Source organism: Salvelinus namaycush, chromosome 25, assembly GCF_016432855.1.
Source record: "Salvelinus namaycush isolate Seneca chromosome 25, SaNama_1.0, whole genome shotgun sequence".
Taxonomy (NCBI): domain Eukaryota; kingdom Metazoa; phylum Chordata; class Actinopteri; order Salmoniformes; family Salmonidae; genus Salvelinus; species Salvelinus namaycush.
The window spans coordinates 5,862,892-5,870,270 of record NC_052331.1 but is presented as its reverse complement, the minus strand read 5'-3'; positions in this window follow the sequence as shown (position 1 = coordinate 5,870,270).

The window sequence follows — 7,379 nt, the reverse complement described above, 5'->3', positions numbered from 1 at the left end:
TGTGTGTGTGTGTGTGTGTGTGTGTGTGTGTGTGTGTGTGTGTGTGTGTGTGTGTGTGTGTGTGTGTGTGTGTGTGTGTGTGTGTGTGTGTGTGTGTGTGACTAAGGCCATGAGTGTGTGTGACTAAGGCCTTGAGTGTGTGTGTGTGTGTGTGTGTGTGTGTGTGTGTGTGTGTGTGTGTGTGTGTGTGTGACTAAGGCCATGAGTGTGTGTGACTAAGGCCATGAGTGTGTTTGTGTGTGACTAAGGCCATGAGTGTGTGTGTGTGTGACTAAGGCCATGAGTTTGTGTGACTAAGGCCTTGAGTGTGTGTGTGTGTGTGTGTGTGTGTGTGTGTGTGTGTGTGTGTGTGTGTGTGTGTGTGTGACTAAGCCATGAGTGTGTGTGACTAAGGCCATGAGTGTGTTTGTGTGTGACTAAGGCCATGAGTGTGTGTGTGTGTGACTAAGGCCATGAGTGTGTGTGACTAAGGCCATGAGTGTGTGTGTGACTAAGGCCATGAGTGTGCGTGACTAAGGCCATGAGTGTGTGTGACTAAGGCCATGAGTGTGTGTGTGACTAAGGCCATGAGTGTGTGTGTGACTAAGGCCATGAGTGTGTGTGTGACTAAGGCCATGAATGTGTGTGACTAAGGCCATGAGTGTTTGTGACTTAGGCCATGAGTGTGTGTGACTAAGGCCATGAGTGTGTGTGTGACTAAGGCCATGTGTGTGTGTGTGTGACTAAGGCCATGAATGTGTGTGACTAAGGCCATGAGTGTTTGTGACTAAGGCCATGAGTGTGTGTGACTAAGGCCATGAGTGTGTGTGTGACTAAGGCCATGAGTGTGTGACTAAGGCCATGATTGTGTGTGACTAAGGCCATGAGTGTGTGTGTCTGTCTGTGACTAAGGCCATGATTGTGTGTGACTAAGGCCATGAGTGTGTGTGTCTGTCTGTGACTAAGGCCATGAGTGTGTGTGTGACTAAGGCCATTAGTATGTGTGACTAAGGCCAAGAGTGTGTGTGTGCATCCTTTCCAAGGAAAGGGCTCTGGGATTGTTTACTTCAGAAGGTGCTCTTTCAGAACATCAGCTATCTGGATTTGGGTGAAGGAGAAATGGAGGAGGCTTGGCCTAGTTGCTGTGGAGCGCGCAGGGCTGTTGACCGGGGTATGGGTAGCCAGGTGGAAAGCATGGCCAGCTGTAGAAAAATGCTTATTGAAATTCTCAATTATTGTGGATTTTTCGGTGTTAACAATGTTTCCTAACCTCAGTGCAGTGGGCAGCTGGGAGGAGGTGCTCTTATGGACTTTACAGTGTCCCAGAAATTTTTGGAGTTTGTGCTACAGGATGCAAATTTCTGCTTGATAAAGCTAGCATTAGCTTTCCTAACTGCCTGTGTATATTTGTTCCTCACTTCCCTGAAAAGTTGCATATCACGGGGGCTGTTTGATGCTAATGCAGAACGCCACAGGATGTTTTTGTGCTGGTCAAGAGCAGTCAGGTCTGGAGAGAACCCATGCCTGGTTCTACATTTTTTGAATGGGGCATGCTTATTTAAGACTGTGAGGAAGGCACTTTTAAAGAAGAACCAGGCATCCTCTACTGATGGGATGAGGTCAATATCTTTCCAGGATACCCGGGCCAGGTCGATTAGAAAGGCCTGCTCGCTGATGTGTTTTAGGGAGCGTTTGACAGTGATGAGGGGTGGTCGTTTGACCGCAGACCCATTATAGATGCAGGCAATGAGGCAGTGATCGCTGAGATCTTGGTTGAAAACAGCAGAGGTGTATTTGGAGGGCAAGTTGGTTAGGATGATATCTATGAGGGTGCCCGTGTTTATGGATTTGGGGTTGTACCTGGTGGGTTCATTGATAATTTGTGTGAAATTGAGGGCATCAAACTTAGATTGTAGGATAGCCGGGGTGTTAAAACCTCTCTGGGATCGTTCGGGACGTGAGCGTCCCACCTCGCCAACAGCCAGTGAAATTGCAGGGCGCCAAATTCAAACAACAGAAATCTCATAATTAAAATTCCTCAAACATACAGGTATTATACACCATTTTAAAGAACTTCTTGTTAACTTCTCTGCGCACGGATCCCCTTTACGGGATCATTTTCCTAAACAACCGCTGAATTGCAGGGCGCAAAATATTACAAAAAATATTTATAATCATGCAATCACAAGTGAAATATACCAAAACACAGCTTAGCTTGTTGTTAATCCACCTATCGTGTCAGATTTTGAAAATATGCTTTACAGAGAAAGAAATCCAAGCTTTTGTGAGTCTATCAATCAATGCTACAACAGCTAGCCCCAAATTAGCATGGTCACGAAAGTCAGAAAAGCAATAAAATGAATCGCTTACCTTTGATAATCTTCGGATGTTTGCACTCACGAGACTCCCAGTTATACAATACATTTTCTTTTGTTCGATAAATATAACTTTTATAACAAAAAAACGCCATTTGGGTTGCTCGTTATGTTCAGAAAACTACAGCCTCGTTCCGGTCCTGAAAGGCAGAAAATTCCCAAATGTATCAGATTAAAAAAATATTACAAAAAATATTTATAATCATGCAATCACAAGTGAAATATACCAAAACACAGCTTAGCTTGTTAATCCACCTATCGTGTCAGATTTTGAAAATATATTTTACAGCGAAAGAAATCCAAGCTTTTGTGAGTGTAGCTTTCAATGCTACAACAGCTTAGCCTTATATTAGCTTGGTTAGCTTGGTCACGAAAGTAAGAAAAGCAATAAAATTAATCGCTTACCTTTGATAATCTTCGGGTGTTTCCACTCACGAGACTCCCAGTTACACAACAAATCTTCTTTTTGTTCGATAAATATTACTTTTTTCACAAAAAAACGCCATTTGAGTTGCGCATTATTTTGAGAAAACAAAAGCCATGTTCCGTTCGACAAATCCCAAAAAGTATCCGAAATGTTCGTAGAAACATTTCAAATGTTTTTTATAAACAACCTCAGGTTGTCTTTAACAAACATAATCGATAATATTTCAACCGGACCATAACCTATTCTTTAAGAGAGAAACGGAAAATGGGGAGCCCCTCTCTCGCGCGCAGGAACTATTCCCAGGACACTTGACTAGTTTTGAAAAAACTCGTTCATTTTTCAAAATAAAAGCCTGAAACTATGTCTAAAGCCTGGTCACAGCCTGAGGAAGCCATTGGAAAAGCAATCTGGTTGATACCCCTTTAAATGCAGGATAGACGGGCCAGTAAACAAAGATTGTTAAAAAAATTTATCACTTCCGGGTTACTTTTTCTCAGGCTTTCGCTTGCAGAATAAGTATTATTTTTCTCACAGACAATATTCTGACAGTTTTGGAAACTTTGGAGTGTTTTCTATCCTAATCTGTAAATTATATGCGTATTCTACGATCTGGGCCAGAGAAAATGTCCGTTTACGTTGGGTAAGTTATAAAAAAATTAAAATAAAAATCTGACCCCTAGCGCTAAGAAGTTAAACTACTTCTGTGCTGGCTTCGAGGTAAACACTGAAACATGCATGAGAGCACCAGCTGCTCCGGCAGACTGAGTGATCACAATCTCCGTAACAGATGTGACTAAGACCTTTAAACAGGTCAACATTCACAAGGCCACAGGGCCAGACGGATTACCAGGACGTGTGCTGCGAGCTTGCTCTGACCAACTGGCAAGTGTCTTCACTGACATTTTCAACCTCTCCCTGTCAGAGTCTGTAATACCAACATGTTTTAAGCAGACCACCATAGTCCCTGTGCCCAAGAACACTAAGGTAACCTGCCGAAATGACTACAGACCTGTAGCACTCACATCTGTAGCCATGAAGTGCTTTGAAAGGCTGGTCATGGCTCACATCAACACCATTACCACGATTTCCTAAACCCACTCCAATTTGCATACCGCCCTAACAGTTCTACAGAGGATGCAATCTCTATTCCCACCTGGACAAAAGGAACACCTATGTGAGAATGCTATTTATTGACTACAGCTCAGCATTCAGCACCATAGTGCCCTCAAAGCTCATCAATAAGCTAAGGACCATGGGACTAAATATCTCACTCTCCAAATGGATCCTTGACTTCTTGACGGGCCGCCTCCAGGTGGTAAGTGTAGGTAACAACACATCCGCAACGCTGATCCTCAACACAGGGGCCCTTCAGGGGTGTGTGTGCTCAGTCCCCTCCTGTACTCCCTGTTCACTCATGACTGCACGGCCAGGCACGACTCCAACACCACGTTTGCTGATGACACAACAGTGGTAGGCCTGATCACCAACAAATAGACAGCCTATAGGGAGGAGGTCAGAGACCTGGCCTTGTGGTGCCAGGGCAACAATCTCTCCCTCAACGTGATCAAGACAAAGGAGATGATTGTGGACTACAGGAAAAGGAGGACAGAGCACGCCCCCATTCTCATCCATGGGGCTGTAGTCGAGCAGGTTGAGAGCTTTAAGTTCCTTGGTGTCCACATCACCAACAAACTAACATGTCCAAGCACACCAAGACAGTCGTAAAGAGGGCACGACAAAACCTATTCCCAAAGAAAATATTCAGATTACAAAGTTATAATTTTCCTAATATAACTTTCAGATATTTTAATATCTGATCACACAGCCATTTTTCCAGCCAAAGAGAGGAGTCACAAAAAGCAGAAATATAGATCAAATTAATCACTAACCTTTGATGATCTTCATCAGATGACACTCATAGGACTTCATGTTACATGTATGTTTTGTTTGGTAAAGTTCATATTTATATCCAAAAATCTGAGTTTACATTGGCGCGTTATGTTCAGTAGTTACAAAACATCCGGTGATTTTGCAGAGAGCCACATCAATTTACAGAAATACTCATAATAAACATTGATAAAAGATACTTCTCCTTAATGCAACCGCTGTATCAGATTTCAAAAAAACTTGACGGAAAAAGCAAACCATGCAATAATCTGAGTACGGCGCTCAGACGACAAAGCAAGCCAAACAGATATCAGCCATGTTGGAGTCAACAGAAATCAGAAATAGCATTATAAATATTCACTTACCTTTGATGATCTTCATCAGAATGCACTCCCAGGAATCCCAGTTCCACAAAAAAAAATTGTTTTGTTCAATAATGTCCATCATTTATGTTCAAATTCCTCCTTGTTGTTCGCGCGTTCAGTACACAACCTAAACTCACGACGCGCGTGCAAGTCCAGCGGAAAGTACGGTTGAAAAGTCCAAAAAGTTATATTACAGTCCGTAGAAACATGTCAAACGAAGTATAGAATCAATCTTTAGGATGTTTTTAACATAAATCTTCAATAATGTTCCAACCGGAGAATTCCTTTGTCTTCAGAAATGCAATGGAACTCAAGCTAACTCTCACATGAACGCGCATGGTCAGCTCGTGGCAGTCTGGGAGAGACCTTACTCAATCCCCTCTCATTCTCCCCCACTTCACAGTAGAGTCATCAAACAGGGTTCTAAAGACTGTTGACATCTAGTGGAAGCCTTAGGAAGTGCAACATTACCCCATTTCCACTGTATCTTAGATAAGCAAAGAGTTGAAAAACTAAAAACCTCAGATTTCCCACTTCCTGGTTAGATTTTTTCTCAGGTTTTTGCCTGCCATATGAGTTCTGTTATACTCATAGACATCATTCAAACAGTTTTAGTATATCCAAATATACTAATAATATGCATATCCTAGCATCTGGGCCTGAGTAGCAGGCAGTTTACTCTGGGCACGCTTTTCATCCGGATGTGAAAATACTGCCCCCTACCCCAAAGAACTTAAACAGTCTAAAATCACATTACATAATTTCACAAATAGTTTCATCTTTACTCATTTATTTTATACAACCATTAGATGTAAGCTTCATAACTGAGACTCTTCTATAAACAGTTTCACAAAACTGTACCAAATGGGCCAGTTCGTAGCTGGATTCTTCACCGACCTTTTATACCTTCTCCAGAACATGAATATTGTTCGGTTGTCAAGTTCTGTGAGGTGGAAGACATTAATTTTTTCTCTATGAAAACTCACTCTCTCTGCTCTGGCCAGGAGAGATTCTACTCCAGGAATTTACGACCTCTCTGACCACAGCAGCCTGAGTGTAGGAGACAGAGAGAGGGGGATTGTGCAGAGGTAGGGGGATGGTGCTAGCTGTGTCCAAAGAGGGCAACGTCATGACAGTTCTTGCCCTCACTCTAGTCTTCTCACATAAATTAGTGAATAGCCTTCTCATAAGACTATGGGTACATTTGAATTCAGTTTTATTGTTCATTTTATTATTTTTTATACAGATTCACTTATATTGACTAAATGAAATTCAGTCACCTTGTCCCTCAATTGTTTGTGGATGATGTCTCCTCCTGGGCAGCTCACAGTAAGGGTCATCGTCGTCTTTTGGTAAGAAGGGAATTTCCCTCACGCTTCATAAAATGCGCCACCGGTGTTCCTCACAGACCCCCACTGGACAGCTCTATAGGTAGAATCAATCATCCTGTTCATTGACGCAAAATTGTTGTGGAAATTCTACACATGGGACACTCGAAGTCAATCTGAAATTAATCATTGTTTAGCTGGAGAGGTCACAGTCAAACTTAGACGCAGTCCCATTAGATCTCTTATAGTGACTACAGACAAGTTACATCGGTTTGGTTCATGCATGTGTCTGGCACACCTATCTCCTATCTTTACTTACGGAACATATTCTGGGCATTTTGCCAGATGGTCCTAAGGAGGGGTTCATGTTGCCCCCCTCAAATCTTTACCAAGCACAGGCAGGAACCAATGATTTTTTCCGCGCGCATGCGCCATCATTCGCATGTTGGTTTTGTTCATCCACACCAGACGTAATCAGGACTGAAACATCAAAACGAACTCTGAACCAACTATATTATGTTGGGGACAGGTTGAAAAGCATTAAACATTAATGGCAATTTAGCTAGCTAGTTTGCTGTTGCTAGCTAATTTGTCCTGGGATATAAACATTGTGTTGTTATTTTACCTGAAATGCACAAGGTCCTCAACTCCAACAATAATCCACAGATAAAACGCTAAACCAAGTTTGTTTCTAATAACCTCTCCTCGTCTTCATCATCTTTGGACTTTATATGCGTGTTGGCAACCAACATTAAGGTGCATTACTACCACCAACTGGAATGGAGTGTGGACCTCAGTTCATCGTTCAATCACCCACGTGGGGTATATGCTCCTAAAAACCAATGAAGAGATGGGAGAGTCGGGACTTGCACCGCATTAAGCCTCACAAATAAAACCAAGTTCTATTTTAGTGCCTGTTGACGCAGACGCACAAGCAGTTTTGATGCAACAACTGAATAACATATGTGTAAATGTATTTTGTGTAAATGTATTTTGCAATGCTCACGCACGTAGCGCA